The sequence below is a fragment of the Colobus angolensis genome, unplaced genomic scaffold (assembly GCF_000951035.1).
Source record: "Colobus angolensis palliatus isolate OR3802 unplaced genomic scaffold, Cang.pa_1.0 Scaffold239, whole genome shotgun sequence".
NCBI lineage: Eukaryota > Metazoa > Chordata > Mammalia > Primates > Cercopithecidae > Colobus > Colobus angolensis.
The window spans coordinates 1,747,682-1,759,667 of record NW_012115588.1 but is presented as its reverse complement, the minus strand read 5'-3'; the positions used below and the strand labels follow the sequence as shown (position 1 = coordinate 1,759,667).

The 11,986-nt window shown below is 44.7% G+C and overlaps 1 protein-coding gene across 3 annotated transcripts in view; it reads left to right on the top strand.

Moving 5' to 3' along the window:
- The window catches only part of PACSIN2 (protein kinase C and casein kinase substrate in neurons 2), a 146,287-nt gene that overhangs the window by 51,102 nt on the left and 83,199 nt on the right, over positions 1-11,986 (top strand). Inside the window, exon 1 of one of the 3 annotated variants that reach the window (XM_011945139.1) lies at positions 4,712-4,794. The exons of the other annotated variants lie outside the window; for them this stretch is intronic. The gene's annotated coding sequence lies outside the window, so the exon portion shown is untranslated. Of the gene's footprint in view, positions 1-4,711; positions 4,795-11,986 lie in introns of those variants that run through there. 3 annotated transcript variants of the gene reach the window in all.

Here is an 11,986-nt window from a genome sequence, read left to right as displayed (position 1 = left end):
CTGGGATTAAAGGTGTGAGCCACCGTGTTTGACCCAGGCTGGAGTGTAATGCCACGATCTTGGCTCACTGCAACCTCCACCTCCTGGGTTCAAGCAATTCTCCTGCCTCAGCCTCTCGAGTAGCTGAGATTACAGGCGTGCACCACCATGCCCAGCTAATGTTTGTATTTTTAGTAGAGACAGGGTGTCACTATGTGGCCAGGCTGGTCTCCAACTCCTGACCTCAAGTGATCTGCTCACCTTGGCCCCACGAAGTGCTGGGATTATAGGCGTGAGCCACCCCACCCAGCCAAGAATCACCTTGTAAAACACAATGACTGCCACGGGCTGGGGAAAGGGCTGGGAATAGAGGGATGATAGCTAAAGGGTACAGGGTTTCTCTCTGAGGTAATGAAATTGTCCTGGCCTTGACGGTGGTGATAGTTGCACGCACCTGTGAATATAGTAAATCACATTGAATTGTGCCCTTTAATTGGGTGACCTGTGTGACATGTGAATTATATCTCAATAAAGTGTTTTTTTTTTTTTTAAGGCAATATAGAGCGATGACAGACCGGTAGAGGAGTGGTGAAAACAAAATATGACATTGTAGAAATTTTATTGTTTCCAAATGACACGACCTTCTGCCAAATATCCTGGTTTTCGTAGCAAGTCCCGTTCCATGGGAGGCACGGGTGTGGTAGAGAGAGGAGGGCTTTGTATCAAGTGGGCCTGAGTGTGAATCCCGTTCTGCGCTTATTAGCTGGGTGACCTTGGGCAGATTGCTTATGCTCTGCGGTGGTTTCCCTCCCTGTAAAACAGGGCTAGGAGTACCTGTCTTACAGTGTTTCAAAAGAGCGTGGTAAACGTGGTAAACGCAGTCATTTTTACCATGCGACCATCCTACAACAAAAGGCCTCAGATAGAAGCAGCAGCCTTGCTGCATCCTGTCCTGTCTCTGAGTCCTGCCGGGCTGGTGAATCGCTCTGCTGGAGCTGCAGTGGGCTCTGGGTGAAAGAATCTCCCTGGGAAGTGCTGCCCTGCGTGGTGTGGGCTGCCTCTGCAGGGAGCGTGAGCTGATGGATGGCCCTGCTGGTCTTTAATTAACTTGGTGGACTCTCTCTCTCTGAATTTTCTTCCGCCTTCATCCACACGATTTGAGTAGGCTGGTTGCACACTTGGAGAACCAGCACGAGATGTCCCTCATTTTATTTATTTGCACTTCTACTCAGCCTGTACTTTGTGGGCCGGGGCAGGGACCTTGGCTGCTTTGACTGTGGGACCCTAAGCACTGTGCCTGGCATTGATGTTTGTTGAATGAATGTCCAATGGTTTCCAGTCTTGGATGACAGAAGCCAGATCAGAACTGAAATTCCAGCTTAGGCTCTGCATGCCAGAGGCCAGCGGGTGAGCTTTTCTGAGCGGAGTTTCTGTCCCGGCATCACCTAGAGGGTGGTCGGGCAGCTGTACCACTGCCCCGGACAGGAGAGCTGCCTGAGTCAGTCTTGTCTTCTGCCGTAGTCCGTTTTTCCTGCCTGGAGTCCTCTAGTGAGGTGTGGCTGACTTGGGCAGGGAGAGGGTGTCTAACCACACTGGAGATCTGGTCTAATGACTTTCTAGTCCCACTGCTATTCAGTTCAAAGTCAGTTTTCCTTTTCTTTGCCATCCCCCTCACCTCCCCCCGTTGCTCTGGTAACTGGGTACTTGGGGCAGGACTCACAATGCCTCCACCCACCTCAGGCATCCAGGCTGCACTTTGCCTGAGGGCATGTGAGGGTGGCCCTGTGGCCTGGACTGTGAATGGCTGCTGCTGGTGCTGGGCTGGCCTTCCCTTGCCCTGTGCTGGATGTGGCCCTCAACCCCTACCCCAGACCTCACCCTCCATCTCCCAACCCCAGTTCTGCCTTGGGCCCTCTTCTCCTTTTCCAAGTTTGGCTTTTTATTAAGCAGAAACTATATCCAAGGCCCAGTTCTGATCCTTGAGGGAAGTCAAGATGGAAGGGCAGTGTAGCTGGGACTCTGGAGGCTGGCTGCCTGGGCTCACAGGCTGGCTCTCCTTGCACCAGCTGTGGGACACTTAGCAAATTGCATAACCTTTCATCTGGGAAATGGAGCTAACAATGCTTGCCCCCAGAGAGCTATTTTCATGATTAGCCAGAAATAGCACGCTGTGTAAATGTTTGTTGAGCAGCCTGTGTTTGTTGGATTTAAAAAAAGAGAGTGAGTCTCTTAAACAAAAAGCCCTTCCATAACCAGCAGCCCTAAGGGGGTCTGTGACAAAAAAAAAAGTTTTCTGGTACCCTGGCTTGGGGGAGGGGACAGGTAGACAATTTTTGTATTTTTTTGTAGAGACGGGGTTTCACCGTGTTGACCAGGCTGGTCTCAAACTCCCTCCCCCAGAACTCAGGTGCTGCTTCTGTCTTAGTGGAGTGAGCGCTTGCCAGCTGTGGTGGGCGTGGCACGCTGGTATTCATCTTCTGTGATGGTGGAATGGATTTAACTAAACCAACTACAGGATATAGTGAAGTATGTGTTGACTTCTCTGCTTTTTTGATGAGGGGCTGTGTGGGGAGGGTGGTAAATAATTTCTCAAGTAGTGTAAATTATTATCATATGTCAAGTAATAGAGTCTCGTGTTATATGGTCTTTGCTTTTATTGGTACTTTTCCATTAAGGAATTTCTTTCTTTTCTTTTTTGAGACAGGATCTCGCTCTGTCACCCAGGCTAGAGTGCAGTGGCGTGATCTCAGCTCATTGCAACCTCTGCCCGCTGGGGTCAAGCGATTCTCGTGCCTCAGCCTCCTGAGTAGCTGGGATTACAGGCATGCACCACCACGCCTGGCCAATTTTTGTATTTTTTTAGTAAAGACGAGGTTTCACCATACTGGCCAGGCTGGTCTCAAACTCCTGGCTTCAAGCAATCCATTCGCCTCAGCCTCCCAAAGTGCTGGGACTACAAGTGTGAGCCACTGGCCCAGCCTAAGGAATTTCTAAACACAAGATTTTCAAGAGATTTTTAACCTACTTTGTTTTGTGTTATAAGGTAAGACTAAATGGCTGTTTTTAACTGAACATTTTTGTTTGTTTTTGTTTTTGAGACGGAGTCTTGCTCTGTTGCCCAGGCTGGAGTGCCGTGGTACAATCTCTGCTCTGCAAGCTCTGCCTCTCGGATTCACGTCGTTCTCCTGCCTCAGCCTCCCGAGTAGCTGAGACTACAGGTGCCACCACTATGCCTGGCATTTTTTTTTTTTATTTTGTATTTTTAGTAGAGGCGGGGTTTCACCATGTTAGCCAGGATGATCTCGATCTTCTGACCTCGTGATCCACGAGCCTCAGCCTCCCAAAGTGCTGGGATTACAGGCTTGAGCCACCACGCCCGGCCAACTGAACATTTTTGAATGAATGTGAGTAGCAAGAACACTGGTAAATAGTGTATAGCCACTTAGCACAGTTTCCCCTTGCAGTATGTTCTTTTGCCAATTATGTATTTTCCCATCCCTACATACACCCCCTTGGGCCATGTTGAAAGGAGGAAACCACCCTGAACTGGGCCTGCCCCGGCCTTTACCACTTAAATCCTGGCTTGCCAAGGGGAATGGGGGAGTGGGCATGTGTATCTTCTAGGAGGGCACCTAGGGGAAATTGATCCCTTGAAATATTTGTTTCCTGTCTGTTTTTGCAGATTAGTTTCCATATCTACTCTTTCCTGTAGTGTCTGTATTTTTTTGTATTATATGAGATTCAAAAAGTTTTATTGAATAATATATATACCTAAAGTGCACAGATCTCAAGTGTGCATATCAGTGAATTTTCACAAGTGCAGCACACCCATAGCCAGTTTAAGAGCCACAGCACGGCTCCAAAACTCTCCTGACGCCCCTTCCCACCTGCCTCCTCTCTCTTCCCTGTTCTACCTTCAAAGGATGTAGATTAGTTATGCCTCTTCTTGTGCTGGATCCAAAGGGAGTCATACAGTATGTATTTTTGTAGGCACAAGCATTTTAAAATTTTTTTCTCTTCACCTAAAGTTTTATTGTTTTTTTCTTCACTTTAAATTCTTTGTAAAAATTGAAGAAGCAAGGTGTTTTTGTTTTTATTTCCGTGTAATCACACTTGCGTATTTGAGTGTCCTAGTTCTTAGGAGTCAGTCGTGCTGCTGAGACATGATGGGGTCCCCTGCCTGTCTCCAGGGGACTCCGAGTCCCCGGTCCCGTCTCCTGCATGAGGCTTCCTGTTCATCTGCTGACAGGCATTGCCTTGTTGTCTGTAGTCACAGAAGAAAGTTGAGTTCCACATGTTGGGACAATGTAAGATTATCCTGTGCAAGCAAGTCCATGTCCCAGTGACAGCTGTGATGCCCTTCAGATGCAGAGCATGCCGTCTTTTTTCTCTTGTAAGCAGGAGGATCTCAAGTACAAGAAGATAATAGAAGACGCTCATGTATGGCGTAAGTTAGTTTGTATATAAGTTGATTTTTTGTGTGTGGGGGAAGGGGTAGTATGAATTTTGTTCTCAGACCTCTTCTCCCTGATTTTCCATGGAAATACTGAAATTTCTCTTTGGCCACTTTCTGAAAAGAAGGCTCCTGCCTTCTGTGATGGCCACAGCAGGCAGGAGCGTGCAGTCTGGGAACCTGGGACTGTACAGCGAATGCAGCAGTGTAGGGGAATGACCTTATCTCAGCAGCCAACAGGAAATGATGAAATGTGCTGGGAGAATTCAGCTGAGAGACAGAGGTCAGACATGCCGGCAGGGTTGGAAACAGGCAGGTACGGAAGCTGAGCTGCAGAGTTAGCTGGCATCTGACAGAAAAACGTGAGTGTGCCGTGGAAGGCTTGCATGTCCTTTAAGGTAGACCTCTTTGAAAGCAGAATTTTCATGGAATTGTTTTCTTTCTCACTGAGTGACTGATTTAACAGAACTCTCACCTTCTGTGCAAGCGCACCTAGTTTTAGAGCTCTTTGAAGGAGATGTTCAGTTAGTTCATTATTAACTGAGCAATGCAGAATGCTTTATCCAGGGTGCTTGGAGAAGATGTCAGAGTGTTTGATTTTCTTGGAGAATAGATTTCGGCTTAAACAAATGAAGGATTGTGTTTTATAATTTTTGACTCTGGTTTTAGAACATATGTGCATGTTTCCTTTCAAAATAGATGCAATAACTTTGCACCTTTGCTTTGGCGTGTTTTAGAGTAGCTGACATACTTTAGCTGTATTTTTTTTCTTACCGAGTAGCTAAATGAGTTACTTGAGTTAGCTGTTAATAGAGGGCTTTCCCCCCTACTTTAAGGCGTTAATGTTTATTACATGCTGCCATTTTCTTTCTTTACAGCCAAATCTAATCTACAAACACATAAGTGGGACTTGAGAGAGAAAAAGCAAATTATCTTTTCCGTAATTGCTGTTTCATGACTAGTCTCCTGCAGACTCTCTGAATCATCTGCCACTGCTCCAGGCCCCCTCCCGGCCCTCTCCCCATCCTCCCCCTCAGTTCTTCTCATTTCTCATCCCAGCTGGACCCTGTGCCCTCATCCCCCTCTGAGGGCTGTCACTAGACACTGTTTATATTTTTGTCGGGTAACAAAATGTTAAAAGTTTTATTGTTTTAATAACTGAGCAGCCTTATATTCATATTTAATTGTTTCTTAGAAGTCATATTCTGGAATTTTAAAAAAACAGTGGCTCCCCTTTATTGCTGTGGTGCTGTAATTCTAATTAGATTTTAAAAATCCTGAGACTTAAGTGATCCATCATCAGTGAATTATACTTACTGGATTACTGATTGCTGTTAAAAAGGCAGCGTCCTCTCTCCGTTTTCCAGAAAATATTATGCTGGTGCAGCCTGTGCCTCACAGAGAAGCATGCTTTCTTGTTAGGATGTTACCTGCTGTGAAGTGTGTGTTTGGAATACTTTTAAGATTGCATAGGAAAGGTTTCTAGAAACCCCCAAGATATATAGTATGTCTGTTCCACCTTAATCGGGCCCATCAGTTTTGTCTTTGCTCTTGTAGCTCTGAGTATCTCTTTCTTCAGATCCCTTCCTTCTTGTCAGTAAAACATCCTGCTGAATTCTAGATGAACTTTAAATGCTGTATTTATGAAAACAGCAAAGAGGTTTCATAACTTCAAACCGAAGCATGTTTTACAGGTATGAGATTTATGCCAATAAGTAAAAATGCACCTTCCTTTTTTCTTTTTAAATAGTGTTAGTCCTTTGAGACCCGTTTGCCCACCCACACAATTCTGTTACTCATTTGGTGGCATAATGCAGAAGGTGAGAATGCAATGTTTCGAGCTGTAATGGCTCTTGGAGTTAATATTCCAGGCTCCGCACTTTACCAAAGGAATTGAGATCCAGAGGGGACGACTTGTCCAAGGTCACTCGTCTTGTCGGTAGCCGAGTGAGTCTGAAAGCCTGGTCTCATGACCAGGGTCATTACTCTTTCCATTACAGTAATCTGCTTTCTTCACATTATTATCTTAAGATTAATATCGCTTAGCTAAGAGTGTTTTTTTTTTTTCTTCTGATGAGTCCGTTTATATTTGTTTCACTTTCAGACACTCAGCTTTTATTCAATAACTTTTTCACTGTAAGTACCATTTGGCATAGATGTATAATGAATTACCGCAAGTACAAAGAGCATTGACATTTCTGCCTCTGATACTTTTTCTTAAAAATCAACAATTCTCTATATTATAAAGTTTTGCTTGCCTCTCTCCTAGCTCAGGGGAGAGACAGTCAATTGTTACTGATAGAAGCGGGCCTTACGGGCCTTACGGGCCTTACGGTGGGATTGCTTGTCAGGTGAGAATGCCAAACTTAATACAATCACAACTAATAAAAGAAACAGACAAGCACTCAATTCTTCTTTGAAAGAGGATTCTTCAGGGTGTGAAAGGGAAACCCCAAACATGTAGCATTTCTGCCTTTCAGCCCCTATAAGGGAATACTGACAGCTGTGTCTTGAGCTGAACTGAACAGGTTTTGAAATATGAAAGACTTTAAAATAATACAACATAATATAAATAAAGGAGAAGATGATTTAATTTATAAAAATGGAGTTTACTCACAACTTTCCAGAATAATTAAATATGGTCTCTGCTAAAAATTGAATTTGAATCCTCTGAAATTCAGGTGTGGGAGTTAGTTGTAAACAGGTATGCTGAGAACAGTGGGTGACTGTTCCTAGACCTCGGTGTGACCATCACTGTCTGTCCAAAGTCACCTTAAAATGCCTTGGGGAAGTTCACAGGATAGCACTTACTCGTATTTTCTTTTCTTTTTTTTTGAGATGGAGTCTTGCTCTGTCGCCCAAGCTGGAGTACAGTGGCGCGATCTCGGCTCACTGCAAGCTCCACCTCCTGGGTTCACACCATTCTTCTGCCTCAGCCTCCCAAGAAGCTGGGACTACAGGCGCCCGCCACCATGCTGGGCTAATTTTTTTGTATTTTTAGTAGAGACAGGGTTTCACCGTGTTAGCCAGGATGGTCTCGATCTCTTGACCTCGTGATCTGCCTGCCTCGGCCTCCCAAAGTGCTAGGATTATAGGCGTGAGCCACCGCACCCGGCCCTTACTTGTATTTTCTAAAGTATTTAGAATATATGCCTTGAAGAATTTCTGAAACAAAAGCACTTCAGGGAAACAGGCACTTTCATAAATATGTTAATCGTATTTGAAGTTGAATTTAATAACTTCACAACTATTTTAATGTATAAAACTGAAGAATGAAGTGGGATACATAAGTAGTATTTTTATGCAGTGTGTCAGAACTGTCTTCCCTCCTGGTGTTCTAGTGGGTACTTTCTGTCAGTCTCCTTGAAGAGGTGCTGCTTTCCTTTGGTGAGCCAGGCGACATGATCCTGGGGCCTGGAGAAGAAGGGAGGCTGCAGGCTCATGAGCCGCAGTGACTTAGTTCGCGTCTCCCATAATATGGTTACCTTTGTTCCCCATTAGCATTTTATACTTACTATTATATTTTCAGTATATATTAAGTATAGAATATTCCAACTGGCTTCCTTTTCTTAGTATATAATTGAGCTTCTTATCTTCTGCAGTCTATAAGTAACATTTGATGTCCTTCCGTCCCTGGCCCCTAGCTTCTGCCCACATTAGTATAAATGCTGCTGTGCTTGTGAGATTTAAAGATGAGAAAGGGATACCAGACTGTTGCAATGCTGGCATTGCTCCAAACTGAGAAGGGGTTAAACGGCAGCCCCTGGGGCTGCTGTTGGCTTAGAAATCTCAGAGTTTGTGGTGTTGGTGTTTGGGCCTTTTTCATGTCCACCTCTGCTCGGGGCAGCTCTCCAGACCAGATTCTAGTGGTGGCCTCAGAACCTTCTCTAAGACTATGAAGAAATGTCCCCCAGTATCCCAGGCCCTTAGAGTTTGGTAAAGAGGAGCATGTGTATGTGTCAGTATGGTGAGATCGTAATTAGACAAGGGCTATTGATTTGAATGAACGAATGAATGAATGAATGAATGGCAGTGTTTGCCTTTCCATAGTGATTACTTTTGAAGGCACTATAGTCACATTTCACTAGGCTGGTCTAAATGCATTTGCATGTCACAGTTCTGCCTTGACACCAAGTAACAGGTTGTGCCTACGTGACGTCTCCTCCAGCCCTGGGACTCTGGCCTAAATTTTTTCTCGTTAGACTCTGTCATATATGAATCATAAGACATAACATAAGACATAAACCTTGATGCGAGCTCATGACACATACTTTATTTTGAGAAACTTAAAGAATCTAATAGGAAGTTAGAATTAATTTGAAATGTGTGTCAGTGGTCATTTAGATTATCTTTCTGTTAATGCGAGGGGTGCTATGAATTTCATACTCAGTCGTGTTTCCCATCAGGATTTGTTCTACAGTGGAGTCCTTGAAGGAGAACAAGGAAGAATGATTTTGCTGGAAAATGGTTACTTGACAAAATGTTGATGTAATTAACAGGACAAAGTGTTAAACTTCCCAATTTGGAATTCTCTCTTTGAGTCTTAAATTCCTAACAGATTGGTAGTGCTAGTTTAACAAAGTAAATGAAGCGCATGACAGTTTTGGGGATAATGAAGTGATTTCTCTCTGCTATGAACTGACACATAAAGAAAAAATAGCACAGGGCATAGTAGACTGATCACCAGTATCTATTGATTTGGAAGACAGAAACATTTGTTACTAGTTTCCCATCTGTAGGGACGGTCACCTCAGGTTCACTTAGTCGGATCCTACCATCACTGTGCATGAAGAATGTTAGAAAGCAAGACCGTAAGCCTGGGTGACGAAACTCCGTCTCAAAAAAAAAAAAAAAAAAAAAGACCATAAAGCCATGAAGGAAAGCAGCAAGACCACTTTTGGAGGATAAGTCTTTCATATTTTTTTTTTTTTTTTTTTTTGAGACGGAGTCTCGCTCTGTCTCCCGGACTGGAGTGCAGTGGCCGGATCTCAGCTCACTGCAAGCTCCGCCTCCCGGGTTTACGCCATTCTCCCGCCTCAGCCTCCCGAGTAGCTGGGACTACAGGCGCCCGCCACCTCGCCCGGCTAGTTTTTGTATTTTTAGTAGAGACGGGGTTTCACTGTGTTAACCAGGATGGTCTCAATCTCCTGACCTCGTGATCCGCCCGTCTCAGCCTCCCAAAGTGCTGGGATTACAGGCTTGAGCCACCGCGCCCGGCCAAGTCTTTCATATTTAACATTGAACTCTAAGATAGTAAGTTGAATCTCAGGTGTACCCAGTGAACTTCTGACGTTGAAGAGTTTCCATTTGGGATGGTGGAAGTTGTTATGATGATGAAAAGTCATGATGTGAGGCTGTGTAAACTGTACTTGTCCCAGCACCTGACAGCCTTTTTTTTTCCCCCATGATGCTATCTCCAGGTATGACAGCTTTCACTGGTAGACATGCAGGCACCTGAGTGAGCTCTGCGCTTATTTCCAGCCATCCGTTAGATCACTACCTGGAGGGACAGTTCACCTGGATGCTGGCTGGCTGAATCAGTTAATTTGTTCGTTCATTCATTCATTCATTCATTCATTCATTCAGTTTACCTTCTTGGTCTCTTGTCCACGCAGTTCACATCAGGCACTGTGCTGGGGATCCATAGACGGTTAGGATTGAGTTCTTGTCTCTGAGGACCTCACAGTCCAGCAAGGTAAAGAGACTTCTAAGCAGCAGGTTGATGAGTCTTAAAGAGCTATTGGGACCTTATTCTGCCATGAAGAATGGAGGAGATTGGGGGAAACTCCAGTTTGGTGATGAGTTTTAGAGGGAGTGATTTGTCAGGTACCCAAGAGAAGCAGAGGGAGCAATATATGCAAAGGTGAAGAGGTCAGAATCTGCCAGACTTGGGAGCTTGATGTGGCTGGAGTGCCATTTATGTGTGGACATGCTTCAGGAACATCGTATTTATCAGATCCAAACCAGTTATTTTTCGTCCCAAACCAGTTTGTTCTTAATTCTATTTTTCTCTTTGTGGCGTTATCACCTACCATGCCTCCGAAATTAGAAACTTTGAATCCCTGCCCCCGTCCCCCATTCTGGCATCATCCTTCACTATGTTCTCTCTGTTTTTCATCTTGGATATATTCCTCTTTCCTGGTCTTCTAACCGTTTCCCTTTCTCCAGACTTGAACCTCCAGAACTGTGCTGTCCAGTGTGGTAGCCACTAACCACGTGTGACTGTTTACATTAAAATTAAATAAAATTAAAAAGTCATTGAGACCAATCTGGGCAACATAGTGAATCACTCTGTCTCTATAAAAAAATAAAAAATTAGCCAGGTGAAGTTGCGCATACTTGTAGTCCAAGCTTCAGAAGGCTGAGGTGGGAGAATTACTTAGACCCAGGAGGTTGAGGCTGCAATGAGCTGTGATAGTGCCACTGCATTCCAGCCTGAATGACACAGTGACACCCTATCTCAAAAAAAAAAGTCAGTTTCTCACTTGGACTAACTACATTTTAAGTGTTAGTAGCTGGTGGCTGCCATACTGGACAGCCCAAGACTGGAGACTGGATGGGCTGTTCTCCACTATCTGTCCAAGGGAACCTTCCTTTATGCGCTATTTTTCTTTTGAAACAGGGTCTTGCCCAGTTGCCCAGGCTGGAGTGCAGTGGCATGATCTCGGCTCACTGCAACCTCTGCCTCCCAGGTTCAAGTGATTCTCATGCCTCAGCTTCCCAAGTAGCTGGGACTATAGGCACATGCCACCATGCCCAGCTAATTTTTTGTGTTTTTTGGTAGAGACAGGGTTTCACTATGTTGGCTAGGCTGATCTCGAACTCCTGACCTCAAGTGATCTGCCTGCCTTAGCCTCCCAAAGTGCTGGGATTACAGGCATGAGCCACCGCACCCAGCCTCATGCCTTTTAACCTTTGTAGGTGCTGTTCTTATTCTCTCCAGAATACCATCCTTGCTCTAAGCATTCCCCTCTTCCCTGGCTTTCCTCAGGTGAATTTCATCTCTTTTTCCTCCAGTGTCCTTGTAATCACACAGTCATGCTTGCCTCTGAGAGGGCACATGTATGTTTATCGTGTGTCGCGACATCATATTATAGTGGTTAAACCTTGGGGACAGATTGTCTTAATTTCAAAACTAGCCACTTACTTGCCAGGTGGCTTTGAACAAATTATTTAACCTCTCTGAATTTTAGTTTCTTCAGCTATAAAATGAAGATAAAGTTTTTTCCTCATATTAAATGAAACCCTTAGTACTGCATTTAAATATATAGCTCTCAAATTGGAGCCAAGAGCTCTCGTTCTAGGTAAATTGCCTTCCTCTGTTCATCAGCCATGCTAAAACCATATAATGGTTTATTAATGCTAATAATGCTGTTTTTTTGTTTTTTGTCTTTTTTTTGAGACGGAGTCTCTCTCTGTCGCCCAAACTGGAGTGCAGTGGCCAGATCTCAGCTCACTGCAAGCTCTGCCTTTCGGGTTCACGTCATTCTCCTGCCTCAGCCTCCCGAGTAGCTGGGACTACAGGCGCCCGCCACCTCGCCCGGCTAGTTTTTT